This window comes from Tursiops truncatus, chromosome 15, assembly GCF_011762595.2.
Source record: "Tursiops truncatus isolate mTurTru1 chromosome 15, mTurTru1.mat.Y, whole genome shotgun sequence".
NCBI classification, from domain to species: Eukaryota; Metazoa; Chordata; class Mammalia; order Artiodactyla; family Delphinidae; genus Tursiops; species Tursiops truncatus.
The window spans coordinates 53582980-53597484 of NC_047048.1; positions in this window are offsets into that span (position 1 = coordinate 53582980).

A 14505-nucleotide genomic window follows, 5' to 3' on the forward strand; every position below is an offset into this window, starting at 1 on the left:
GTGGCTGCTCCATTTCTAATTTTTTAAATATTGATTCTTTTATTTATTGACGGAATTAAATAATCCAATAGGGCTCTTGGGTGTTCTATTATATGAATTATTGCCTCTTTGAAAATGTTCCTGTGTTGACTTTATACTTGAAGGACAACATCCTATAATTCTCAGCTCACATTTTTTTCTCGGAATCCTGTGGACTTTGTTCTACTGTCTTCTGTCATTGAACATTTTCTGTGTAGATTTTTGAAAGTGATCTGACATCTCCCGAATTAGTGATTTCTTTTTCTGTCTAGATACCCATGAAAGTCTTTCCTTATATTTGTGTTTTAATAACTTCCCAATGATTTATCTTCTTGTTGATTATTATATCATTTTTGTTTGGAACAATATGTACCTATTACATTTGAAGATTCAAAACGCATGGGAAATTTTCAGGAAACTAAAGACACACAGAGGTTAAGTAACTTGCTCAAGATCACATAGGTCATAATAAATGGTAGGGTCTAGATCTAAATCCAGCTGTCTGATTCCAGAATCCAGTCCCCCAGCCACTACAGTACAGTTCATCCTGATGACATAGTGTGCTGGATATGTCCTTTCTAAGTCAGTTAGTCAGCAATTTACTCCAAAGATGTCTGCATTTGGCAGGTACTGAGCAATTTAGACAGTGCCCCACCGTTTGGAAGTCACTGTCTAGAGAAAGGATGGCACAGTAGGTTTCAATCATTGCAGTGCTTCCCCTCCCCCCATTTCTCTCACCCCCAGCCTTGGGCAATGACCATCCTACTCTCTATTTCCACGAGTTTGGCTTCTTTAAAAAATTATTACATTTCATACCAGTAACACATTTATTTTGCAACTGGAAGTTTGTACCTCTTAATTTCCTTCACCTATTTCTTTCCTCCCCCACCCACCTCCCTTCTAGCAACCACCTGTTTGTTGTCTGTATCTATAACTCTCTTTCTGTTTTGTTATGTTTGTTCATTTTTCCCCCCTCTTTTTGAAAGAAGAGAAAGGAGGTAAAGGGAAGAATGGAAAGACAGGGTAACTGATCAAAAGGAAGCAGAGAGAAATAAGCAGAGGGGTCTGATGAAGACTGATATGGTTCCTGCTACTACACATGCCAAGGGTAGCAGAACAGAACTGGCTTCATCCTCTGACATCCCCTCCCCTGATCCCTAAGAGTACCAGGTTTCCCTAAGTTCTGGACTCGGTACAGCAGCACCAAGAAGAGAGCAGATGGTGCATAGGTACCTGACAAGGTCAGCCCTCTAGAAAATCAGCCTAGGTGGCAAATCACACAGTGTGACGAGCAGCACTGACCAGGTTCCATACCCTAACTCTCTCCTGACCTGTTTGGATGCCCTGAAACCTTGAGAATTACTCATTTGGGTTTACATTTTCTCCACAAAAGTCATTTATTATCAGGAAAGGATAAACTTCTGCCACCCCTTGACCTATTAAGAGAACACATAGATTTACAAAGTTAGAAGAGGCTTTAGAAAACAAGTCTCTCCTCTCATTTTAGAGGCAAGGCAGTTGATGCTTGATTTTTAGATTAGTGAACTGTGAAATTAGAAAGAAAGGGACATAGAGGTATTAGACATAGGAGCCTGAAAAAATCTGAGCATGAACCTCAGTTCAGGAATAGCTGGTACAGGGTGGTAGTTGCTATGAGTGCCCTAACAAGATCTCCTTTAGTGGGCGGGCACACTCACCTCCCAGCTGCGCTGAGCATTGGCTGATAATGGCTCACCCTCTACCCACTCATTCTACCTTCTCTAGAGAATTGCCATGAATCACAAGAAGCCACCTCGCCTAGGACACTATGTGCCCTTCCTAGGGCAGCCCACAGCTAATGACTGACTGACAGGGATACAAAAGATCAGCTTCCTTACATCAGGGTGGGAATATTTTTGTGGTGTGATTCATGGTCCTGTTCTCCCCATGGAAAAACTGAATCAAAGCTTGTTCATGTCTCTGCTTAGCTCCTACCACTGCCCGTCCTGCTTCCCTTACTTTCTTTCTCTTCAGAGCACTCTCTCAGTAAATCATATGTCACTGAATTTTTGTCTTGGACTCTGCTTCTAGGGAAGCCAACCTAAGACAAACAGGACACTGACAGGGAAGAGGGAGCAAATAAATTGTTGGCCGACTGAACGGTTATCCCAAAGGAAACTTACAGCTCCATCCAGTTTAGATTAAAATAATTCATTTGTCTTTTCCTTTTCATTATCATTACTATCATTAATTCAATTCAATTAATAGCAGATCTTCTGACTCCAGACATTGCTACCAAAGATCACCATCGATTTAAGAGATGAGAAATACTGATCTTCTTTTTATTTTTTAATATTTTGGTTACCAAGAATAAACATTAGTAAAATATAAGGTTTACAAAGCTAGGGCCCCATCTCAAAAACCAATCTATAGTCAAAGAGCCATGCTCTTTCAGTCAGCAGGAGCAAGCACACATGGCAAGTTAGGGAAAAGTCAGCAGCGTGTCTTGCTGCCATGACAAAGAATTCTGAAACCCAGTAGCTGAAGACAACAAAGAATCATTTGTTGCTCAAGCTGTGTGTCTATTGCAGGTCTGTTGGGGACCCAAGCTAACAGGAGCAGTCTCTACATAGAAGACAATTAATCAGCATGATGGCTCACTCTGGAAATTAATTACTCAACTCAGAAGTGAAAATATCACTTTCACTCACAACTCATTGGCCAGAACTGGTCTCAATGACAGTGAAACATATTCAGTCAGGAGATGTAGTAGGTACACCAAACCTACATTCTTATCCTTAGACCAGTCCCAAAAGAAATCTATCCATCTAGAAATTTCCCTGCCATTGAGTTGTACTTCACTAATAAGCACTGGTTGAATCCCTGTCATGTGCTCAGTATTGTGCTAGCTATAATATGTGTCATAGAAATGTTTAACACATTTTATTTGTCTTCTAGAAGATCCCAGTATAACTGGAAGATGAAACAATAAAAAATATTTAATAATACAAAATAGGGCAAAATTATATGTCGAATCATGTGATGCCCAAATCAAACCTATCACTTTGGCCTTTTTCTCCACCTATATGTGGCTAATTTGATCTACTACACTAGCACTGCCCAACAGAAATACAATGTGAGATATATTTGTAATTTTAATACTTTTTAATCTTTTTATTGAATTATAGTTGATTTACAATGCTTCAGGTGTATAGCAAAGTGATTCAGAATATATATATATATATATATATATATAATCTGAAAAGGAATATATATATATATATTCTTTTTCAGATTCTTTTCCATTATACGTTATTAGAAGATATTGAATATAATTCCCTGTGCTACACAGTAGGTCCTTGTTGTTTATCTATTTTATGTATAGTAGTATGTATCTGTTAATCCCAAATTCCTAATTTATCCCTCCCTCACCCCTTTCCCCTTTGGTAACCATAAATTGCTTTTCTATGTCTGTGAGTCTGTTTCTATTTTGTAAAAATGCTCATTTGTACATTTTTTTAGATTCCACATATAAGTATTATCATATGGTATTTGTCTTTCTCTGACTGACTTACTTCACTTAGTATGATAATCTCTGGGTCCAGCCATGTTGCTGCAAATGGCATTATTTCATTCTTTTTTATGGCTGAGTAATATTCCATTGTGTGTATATGTGTGTGTGTGTGTGTGTGTGTGTGTGTGTGTGTGTGTATATATATATGGCATATCTTTATCTATTCATGGACATTTAGGTTGATTCCATATCTTGGCTATTGTAAATAATGCTGCTATGAACATTGGGGTGCATGTATCTTTTCAAATTAGTTTTTCCAGGAGGAGGATTTCTGGATCATATGTTAACTCTGTTTTTAATTTTTTTTAAGGAACCTCCATACTGGTATCCATAGTGGCTGCACCAATTTACATTCCCACCAACAGTGTAGGATGATTCACACTTGTAATTTTAAATTCTCAAATGGCTACTTTATAAAAAGCAAAAAGAAGAAATGAAATCAAATTTAATCGTGCCTTTTATTTAACCCAATATATAAGAATATTATTATTTCAACATGTAATAAACATAAAAATTACTAATGAGATATTTTACATTATTTTTTTCATAGTAAACCTTCAAAATCCAGGGTGTGTTTGACCCTGACATCATATCTCAGTTCAGACTAGCTCTCAATTGCTCACACAAATAATGGCTATTATGCTGGACAGAGCATTTCTGTACAAAAACCAAAATTAACATAATTATTGCTAACCTGCTTGGCCAAAACTTTTTTTTTTTTAACTGTTGGTATATGCTTGATGATTTTTCTGGATGCGTAAAATGATGCTTTTTCTTTACTGCCTATATTTAGCTTACTTTTACTCTACAAAGTGACACAGTTGCATAAACTTAAAGCAGTTAAGACCGCTTAGATTGTACTGGGATGGGAACACTAATCTACCCAAAATTAAGGAATTGAAGCAACAAACCAAAAACATGTTCTACCAGGGCTGCAGGTGGGGGAAGGGGTTAAGAAGAAGGGCAGGCACGTCGAGGATGTGTTAATAAAAGGCTGCTTGTTGAGACTTGTGGGAGTGGAGCCCTTTTCTTAAAAGGTTAAACAAAAAGCAGAGCCACTGTATTTCAGCAGGCTAATTACCGAGGGTGACTTTGACCTTTTCCATTTCTGGAGATTTATGATAGAACATTTTCCTTTGACATGGCTCAGGCTCTTTGAATCCAGGTTGAGTGTGATTAGGTGTGCTGTTGGAACACTTCCTTTGCATAAAGGCATGTCTGTGTTCCCAAACGTAGTTGGAGTATCCGACATGGAGGACCTGACACCAGGGTGCTGGCCGTCAACTCCTTTGCAACAGCCTCACTCTTCTGAGAACCACATTTACCTTCGAGTTGAAGAAATATAGAAATAGACCATTCTCACAACAGAAACTTTTGTTGACAATGAGAGCTGTGGAACCTGAACCTTGAAAATTCTACCAGAGGCCAGTTAATCTAATAAAGCTCTTGACATTAATGGGCTTAGCTAGTGGGAAAGTCTGAAATTCCTTCTCAGAGCCAACAGGGTCCCTTGGTGAGTGAGAGTCTTTCTGGTAGTTTTCGCTTTGGGCCCCAACATGTCAATTTCACACTAGATGTTCCATTGCTTCAGGACAATGATTTACACTTGAGTTTTGGTTAGTTCTGATCAGCTCATCCTTCCAAGCCACGTGTCCAAAGTCACTGACCTTAGCTGGTCAGTGTTGCCTATTGCCTGGCTCAGTTTCTTGGTGCCAATAGAGTAAAAGGTATCGTTATAATTCCCAAGCAAGTGTGCTAATTGACTGACTTTACTCACCTTGTCATGTTTGCAAGGAGGGAAATCTGGTAGAGAGGTCTCATTGACCCAAATGCTTTCCCACTCCCAAAAATACATCTTTATAACAAAAAGGTAGCACTATTAAATTTAAAGTCTTGCTTGCATCTGCCACTACAGATGCCAGATTTGCTTTTCTCTGAAAATTGCCCCTTTCAGATGGAGCCAGCAGATCTTAGTTTACCCTCATATACCTATAAACCATTGGTCAGTCTTGTCCCTTATAGCCACATTCTGAAACCCAGCCTCAGGTTAGTTGGTTTGTATTAATAACCTTGCTTAGCCATAATGAGAAAGGTAAAAAAATGCTTATTTGGAAAGTCAGCTGGTGTTAGAGTCTGCCAATGGGTGAGTTGATGGAGGCATCAGTGATTTAGGATTCTTTTGATCCTCCTTACTTTTATTTTTTACTGAAATCCTGGGGTAAACATAGAACATGAAATAGAGCTAACTTCTTTGTTCATTTTTCATTAATAAAGGGCCATCAAAGCTGATGGAAGGAAAGAAGCATGAACTTCCTTCTCTGATTTTGACTTTTAACATATCTAAGCTTTCGGAAAGATAAATGGAAGCAAATGTTACTTTGCTACTAGTTCCATTTCTCAGATCCACTTTTAAAAAGCTATTGAAAAGAAACTCAATCCAAATAAGAACTGAACAATGATGCTCGCATCCCCCCAGGGAGAAGCAGGGCATATGGCTATTTATAATAATGACAACTGACAGCAAGGGCTTTAAAAAAGGCTTTCTCTCCTGTTGTCAGTTTTGGAATGGAGTTGGAGGCAAACAAAGTCCTGATAACATTGGTGCATTGTTCCTATAGGTCCTAACCTCAGCAGGCTACATCAGTATCTTCTGTCTGAAGAAGTCACTTTCTTTTCATCAAACACATTCCAGAAGTCAGCGGTAAAAGCACTGACGGGGGAGAGCAGATTGATCCATTAACTCTCACCCAGTTCCTTGGCTGAACCCTCACTTTGCATTCCAGTTATAAAGACTTGGTAAGTTATCAAACAGGAAACAAGCTCTGAAAGGAATTGTGTCTTTCAAGCTTCTCGCCAAGGCTCCTTCTTGTTGCCTGTATATCCTGGAAAGAAAGAGAAACCTGCTTCCCAACAGTTCTCTGATCTTCTCAAGCCCTGTGTGCCTAAATTATGAGGGACTTTGTTAAAATGCACATGCTGACTATGTTGTGGTGGAGTCTGAGAATCCGCATCTCTGTGCTTCTAATAAACTCCCAGGTGATGCTAATGTTTCTGGTACATGGGCCACATTTTGAGTATCAAGGAGCTAAAAAACACTTTGGGAATCTGAAATGTCAGAAGTCGAGATAGCTGAATTTCCACTCATTTGAGCTCTGGCTTCAAAAGTTATCCAACTATGCATTGCATATACTTGCCCAATGACATTGGGTTGGATGCAGTGGGAATAAATACATAAGCAACTACAAAGTGGGTGGTTATTCAAACACCTACTGCTCAATTATTATGGCAAGCAACACACTACAGCTTTAAACCCACAGGCTAAATGAGAAGGTGGAATCCAGGCAAGGAAGTTGCATGTCTCCAAGGTGAAAAGCTCACTTTTGTATGAGCTGTACTCAAATTCAAAGCTTAGAGAGGAATAATAATTATTATCTCTTTGCTAAACTCTGCTTCAGGGTGACTGGAAAGCTCAGGAGGCATACCAGGTCCATTTGAGAGGACACCTCCACCTGGGGTGTAGACTTTTAGGTGCCATTCCATGTGATGAAAATGAAGATCAAGGGTGAGATTTAAAGCAAAACAAAGTTCTGCCTTAACAGAACCGAACTTGTGGTGAGTTGTAGCTCCTCCCCACAGTCCAGGGTGCACTTCCCTCTCGACTGAAGGGCCAGAGTGACTGCTGAATTGAGGTTTCATCTTCTCCAAGTAGAGTGATCTCCTTACCTTCAACTCTAAACTTCCTAAGAAGATTTGATGTCAGATAGCCCTGGCCACAGTACCCTGCATATCAGCCATGTCATCTTGGACATCATACCTCCTTCAAATGTCATTTTCTCTTCTGTAAAATTGGAATGATGAAAACCTACCCCAGAACACAGCTGTGAATCCTAAATAAGCTAATGTACAGATCAAGTATGTCTAGCATAAATAAATTAATAAACCAATAAATGCACCTGTCCTCCAACTGTTGAAAAGAGGGGAAAATGTTTCAGTCTCCAGAGTGGCTTGAAATGCTATTTGTAGTCCATTGCTACTAGAAGTAGAGCAAGGATTTGAAATGCTGAAGGATTTCATTCAGTAGCTAATTTGATGGCTGGGAAATATTTTTTGAGAGAGAAGACCATAATTTAAAGTATCCTGACATCAATAAATATTTCCTTAGCATTTAGCTGTAAGATCTCTGAATTCTCCATCTATTCAGAAATTTCTAATTTCAAAATAATATAGTGCTTTGGGAGTTTGTGAATACACACAAATGTCAGAAAGACCAGGTGCCGTAGTAGTTTCCTACACTTCAGGGGAAGTGTACACTATTCATTTCTTTTTGAAATAAGGAAGACAGGTTGATCTCCGATACTCCTTCAGCCATGCATCCCTCTGATTATATTTGGAAGAGGCTCCAAAAGGACATTAGTTCTGCCCATGGAGTGAGATTGGCATTAGCATGGTCCACTGCCCACCCACCCAGATGACACCTTCCCTATACACGGGGCTGCATTCCTAACTAGCTGCAACACACATCCACCTCGACCAACTGTTTTCAAGTTCAGATGATTCTGAGATTACAGAATTGGATGAAGGGCTAAATTGATATTGCTAAATTGATATTGCTAAATATCAATATTTGTTGAAGTGGCTAACAACTCCTCCAAATAACTTCCAGGTAAGTACTACATTGAAAGTAAAGTTTCACTTTTCTGCTCACATCTGACTCTGGCACAAACATAAATCCTTTGTGTAGATGGCCTGCCCCACCCCTTTTCACCTACTATTATAGAAAGATCCACTGTATTCACTCTACTTCCCTATGCCTACTCCAGACTTCACATTGAGATGACTAGGGGGACATCTGATTGCCTAGGAAAAAGGACACTGAGATGATTTGCAAGTAAACATCTTAAAATGACAGTAGCCTCAATTTTCTTCCACATAAGCAGTCTCCTTACCTCCATTCCATTCCATCCTCCACCCTGTGGCCAGAATAACATTTTCAATAAGCGATGCTGATCATGTCACTTTCTACTTAAAACCCTTCATTGTCTCCCTGGAATAAAGTTTGAATGGCACACAAATTTCTGCATGATCTGGCTTCTTTCTGTCTAGTCTCTCAAACACTGCCCACCCTTCCCCCTCCTCTGCCCAGCACCTGCTTCTCCACTGCTAAGCCCAGAGGCACTCTGAACTGCCCTCAACACACACCCAGTCTCCTGCCTGACATAATCTTTCCTGTCCTGCCCTCTCCCCCAACATGGTCTTACCCTGTGGTTAATTCTGACTCATCTTTAAGGTTTCCCCTTGGGACAGACATTCCCATCTCTCCTATGCATTTTTTAATGTGTCCAGTGCTACCTACTTACTAGCTGTACACTCCCTTCCTAAGCTACTAAGGATCATGTCTTACTATTATATTCCAATCATCTAGGATGTTGTATGCCACACAGAAAGGGCTCTGCAAATATTTGTCAAATTACTGAATGAATGCATGAATGAGTGGAGTACTTTTTATAAACTAGAGCAGTGATTCTCAAAGTATGAGCATCAGTTTCATCTGCATACTTGTTAGAAATGCAAATTCTCAGGCTCTGCCAATCTGGTGAATCAGAAATTTGGGGGGTGGGGTCCAGCCATCTTTATTTTAACAAGCCCTCTAGGTGATTCTGAGGTGTGCTAAAGTGGGAGAACCACTGTTTGAGAGCAGTGGTACTCATGTCTGGCTGCACATTACAATCACCTGGGGTGTTTTGAGAAATGTTTGAACTGTCCTCCCTCAAGTTTTGTATTCAGTTAGGTTAGTGAGGATTCTAGAATACCTTTTTAAAGCTCATCAAGTGATTCTGATATGCAGGTGTGATTGAGATGATCACTGTCCTAGATTTTCCCAGTTCCTCTTCTTTGCACGAACATAAAATTACCTGTAAAATAGGCATTGGTCTGGTGCCACTCTGCCAGTGCCTCTGGCCTCCATCAAAACAATGCAGTGGGTTTCTGTGTCAGATCCAGCACAGCAGCCCAAATCTCAGGATTCAAAGTGTGCTCCATGGGACCAACGTTTGCATACCGGGTAGCTTGTTAGAACACAGAATCTCAAGCTCCACCCAGACCTGCTGCATTTTAACAAGATCCCAGGTGATTTGTGTCTACATTAAATTTGAAAGGCACCCACCTGAGAGAGGGTATTGAGCATGGGTTCAAGAGCACAGAATTAAAATCCCTTTCTGCAGGTCTTCGTAGTTCAGGTACACAGAGGCACATAATCAAAGGTATTTTGTCATAGATTTTCAATAAAACTTCTGCTCAGAGTCAGAAATTAAACTCTCAAGGTCAAATGGCTTCACAAGTTAACAGCACGGAATGGACTTCATGAGTCATAGATTTTGTTGATGACCATTGGGTAGAAAAGTCATTTCTACACAAGAGTGTTTGTAAAACTGGGTTATTTGGGAAGATCCACACATACACAACTCAAAATAATGAATCATGGGTGCTTCTAAACAATCATATTTATTGAGTGCTTACTATGTACCAGGCATCATACTAAGTACTCAACACATGTTAACTTATTTAATCTTCCCTAACGCCCCATGCAGCAGGTGCTGTTAATTATCCCCATTATGGAAATGAAGGAGGCAGAGGCATGGAGAAATCAGGCACAGCTTAGGAGTATAACCAGTATAACTGAAATCCAAACCCATCTTTGTCTGGAATCTGTGCTATTAACTACAACACTATGTTCAACAATTACTCTAAAGGAGAAGGAACAATGACGCCAAACAACTGCTTTTTTTTTTAAACATTAGTATAAAAGCCCCTGACTGTTCCTCCAACAATTAGAAGAGCCAGAATTAAATAGAATGGTTGCTGTGCCAACCCACAGAAGTCAAATATAACCAGGCAGCAAATTAGAGTAAACATTTAGGAATCCCTTGCATGTGGCACATGACTCCACCCACCCGTCTTGGCACAAGCAGGATGTTGATTATATGGATCCTGCTGGCATTTCATGTCCTCATGAGAGTCATACAGAGTATCCTCCTTACTGCTGAATGTGAACATGACCAGACTTATTTGAGAAATTTGGCACGTTATGCTGATGACTCAATAGTGCAGACCAGGGCAAGAGCTCCCACGCATGCACTCATTCCTCCATCCCCTTTACCCTTTTCATTCAATCACCTGGTATAAATGGATGGAAACAAGGTGTTTGGAATGATTCAGCTGAAGGGAATTTTCCAAAACCTGGGATTTCTAGAGGCTAGACATAACCAATTGGCCTGGAGCCATCAATTGCAACTGGTGAATAAGCTCTGGGAATACAGCTCATCTAAACAGTTTTTGCCATGGAAGATAAGGCAGAGAAGGAAGGAGAAGGCACCGAGGTGCCTATATTTGGAGCAGAATTTATACCCCACATACGCCAATCAGTTTGTCTCATCTCTCCTAGCATTCCATTGTACTGACTGTCCCCCACTGATACAGTGGGGGTTTCACACGTTAACCCAATTTGTAAGCATGGGAGTTTCCCATGAAAACTCCCTGAGCACAGGCCAGAGGTGGGAGCCTAAATATTTGTATGGTCTTTCTTTGTATATGGTTCTTTCTTTGTATTGGGTCAGAAGCACTAAAGTTGCTTTAGTCCTCTGTTAAGAGAACAGGGCTGTGGTCACAACAACTCAGCTGATGTATGTGGATGGAGTAACTCAGATATTCATGTCAGAGTTTATGGCCCTGGGAGCATATTCTTAATTGAGAACTTTATTATTAATATTTCTAATTCATATCACAACTTTCTTTGGAATAACTGAAAGGATCACTCATAAAATAATAAACATTATTACTGAAAGAAACAGAGATAATCTTGTTTTGTAGATGTTTTGTAGATGAGGAAGTAGGGGTCCAAATTACTTGGCCATTTTCCAATATTATGTCATAAATGGCATTGAGGGTAGAATTTGGGGTTTCTGATTTCCATGCCAAGTGCCAGTTTTTCCACTGGGTTAGACCAAATCTGGCTGTTCAGAATCATCTAGAGATCAAGGTACAGACCCCCTGGCCACACTTTCAGATGTGTTGATTTAGTAGGAATTTAGAATAGGGTCCAGGAATCTGTATTTTAAGTAGCTTCCTGAATATTTTGTTGCACAGTCAAGAATGAGCCAGACTGTGCAAAATAAACCTCAGAATCAGACTTTTCCTAAATATTGGAACAAAAATCATGACGTATTCTTAGACCTTCAGGTTAGCAGCAGCTCTTTGGATTGGGTCTCCAAGCAAAGCTTCATAGAAGCTGACTTTCCCAACAGTGAATTTTTTTTTTTTCTTTTTATCAGAACATCTATGTGATCAACGTAGGACCATTTCTGTACTCATAAGCTCAGAAAAGTAAAAAAAAAAAGCTCTAAAATCCCATAGTTAATCAGCAATAAACCTAGAATTAAACCAAAATCTTCTGTGTATGCTTTTTCCCTCCCCTAAGCTAATTTAGAGGAGGCATCCTGGAGTTTATGATGCAAATACAAAATGGATGATAGAAGAAATCTCTCCAAGCCCCAGTGAATGAATACTCTCCAGTGTTAGGGACTTTCCTCCAACCCCCCTTTCTCCTTCCTCTCCCCTTCCTTCACAGGATGGTGAGGACTGCAGAAGGCATTCATAATAATTCTATTTATTTATTGGGAGGTCATGGCTCTGCCTTTAAATGACCATTGGTCAATAAGTAGGTGGGTTAGGTAAAGGAGACCACCATCACTTATTGCCCAAAAGATATAATTTCAGTTTTCAAAGTCCAGAGACAACACTCCTGTCTTTAAGAAATGTAAGATCTTTAGTTATTTATTTCTATATATGATTTATGTGATAAACTTCGCAGAGCTGGATTCTTAATAATGAAAGCATCACACTTAAAAACAGAAGATTACACAATTAGTTCAGTAGTGTTTGTTATAGGAAAATATCTTAGGAAAAATTGTGGGATGTATAAAGCCTGTCTTTGGGGGCAGGGGCTCCAAATTCCCATTTCTGTTCAGGGAACTTGCTCTGCTCCATCTCCTTAGTCTTTAAGAACTTTTCCAAGAAAGACCAGAAACTCATTAACACCCAGGTGTCAGTGACTGACACAGTTTGGAAGGCTATAGCACTTAAAGTAGCTTTGAGTTATGGATTACGAATATTCCATGCCCCTTTCTTTTCCGACTTTTTGCTTTCTTTTCCACTTCGGGATCCTATCACTATTTAACAGTATCTTAGCAAGGAGTTAAAACCCAACCTAGCTCATTTTTTCCTCTTTTTTTTCTGGTCCGGGGATTCAGGAGGCTCTGCAGACCCCAACTATCCATCCAGAGCTCCAGAATCAGAGAACACCACTGAAGCTGACCTAATCGGTTCATTCCCTTCCCTGGTCACAGTGATTGGTTCAGAGGTACTACTGCAACTAGGACGGGCCAATCAGAGTCAATCACAGGACTTTTTCGGAGGGCAGCGAGATGTGGAATTCTGGAGCAAAAGTCTTTCTCTTTTGTGCTGGACATGAATGATGAGGCATGTAGAGCTCCAAGAGCTGCTGGAATCCACTGGAACATATGGAGGGACAGAACACATCAGAATACAGATCGGTAGTAAACTTAACTTTAAAAAAAACTCTTTATTTTAGCTTATTTGCATTATTTTTATTCTCTGTCTTTTTCTCCATCTCTTTGTCTCTCTGTCTCCCTTTCTCACATCATCTTTCAACTGTGTATCTATCCATCTGTCTATCTATCTAACTAAATTATTTGAGAGTAGGTTATAGTCACGATGCCTCATTACCTTAAAATACTTCATCAGATATCTCCTAAGAAAAAAGGTATTGTCTTTTTCCCTTCTATAACCACACTGCAATTAATAAAGTCAGGAAGTTTAACATTAATACAACACTAATATCTAAATCCACAGTTCATAATCAAATTTTTCCAATTGTCCAAATATCTTTCATAGATACATTACTTTTCCTGTTCTAGGACCCAATCCAGGGTTATTGCCCTTTATTGTCATTGCTTTTATATTTCTTTCATCTGAAACAGTTTCTTCTTGTTGTTGTTTTCTTTTATAACATTGACATTTTTAAAGATTCTAGGTCAGTTTTTATTAGAATGTCCCTCAGTTGGCATTTGAGGTAGGGATTATTTTAAACATGCATATGTTTAATGGAACTCAGTGCACTTGTGTATATTGCATGCAAGTTATGTATATAGGTATATTCTTCATGCACACTTTGATTATCAGCAGCGTATACAGTTTGTAAAAGTAGGCATATTTTTGTAAAATATTACGTGAAGAAGAGAGAAACAAATTTGTAATTTTGAAAACAATGCAATTTGACAGCCTATTCTCTACATTTTCCCCCAAATACCAACAAATTGAGGAAGATGAGGAATAATTTAATGCCTATATTGAATGTGACACACATTTACATGCAAAATAATCAAGAAGTAGCTATATTTCACTGTACTCTCCAATGAAAGGGACAGGATCAAAATATTAGAAAAAGGGGATTATACAACCAAGAGGAGAGATCAGCAAGAAATATGAAACACAGGGAACAACATAGCATCCGAGTGGCCAAGTGGCAAGCATTGTAGACTATGCCTCAAGAAGCCAGGATGCCGGTCCTAGCCTGGCCACTCACTCTCTGAGTGATCTTTGACAAGATGCCCTCACTCTGCAGCACAGCTTCTTTATCTAGACAAGGGGGTTAGACTAGATGCTCTGTTATGCTCCAACTCAGTGGGTCCCTGACAGGTTCATATCTGCATTATTCAAACTCTGATCCAATGCCAGACTGGGCAGCAGTTCAGAGAAAGAAACTTGTCAACGTGAGGAACAGTGTTGGGAGGTTCCTGAGAGAGATGGGGGTGGGGACAGGGGCGGAGGCAGGAGGGGGCTCAGGAGGAATAGGTGGG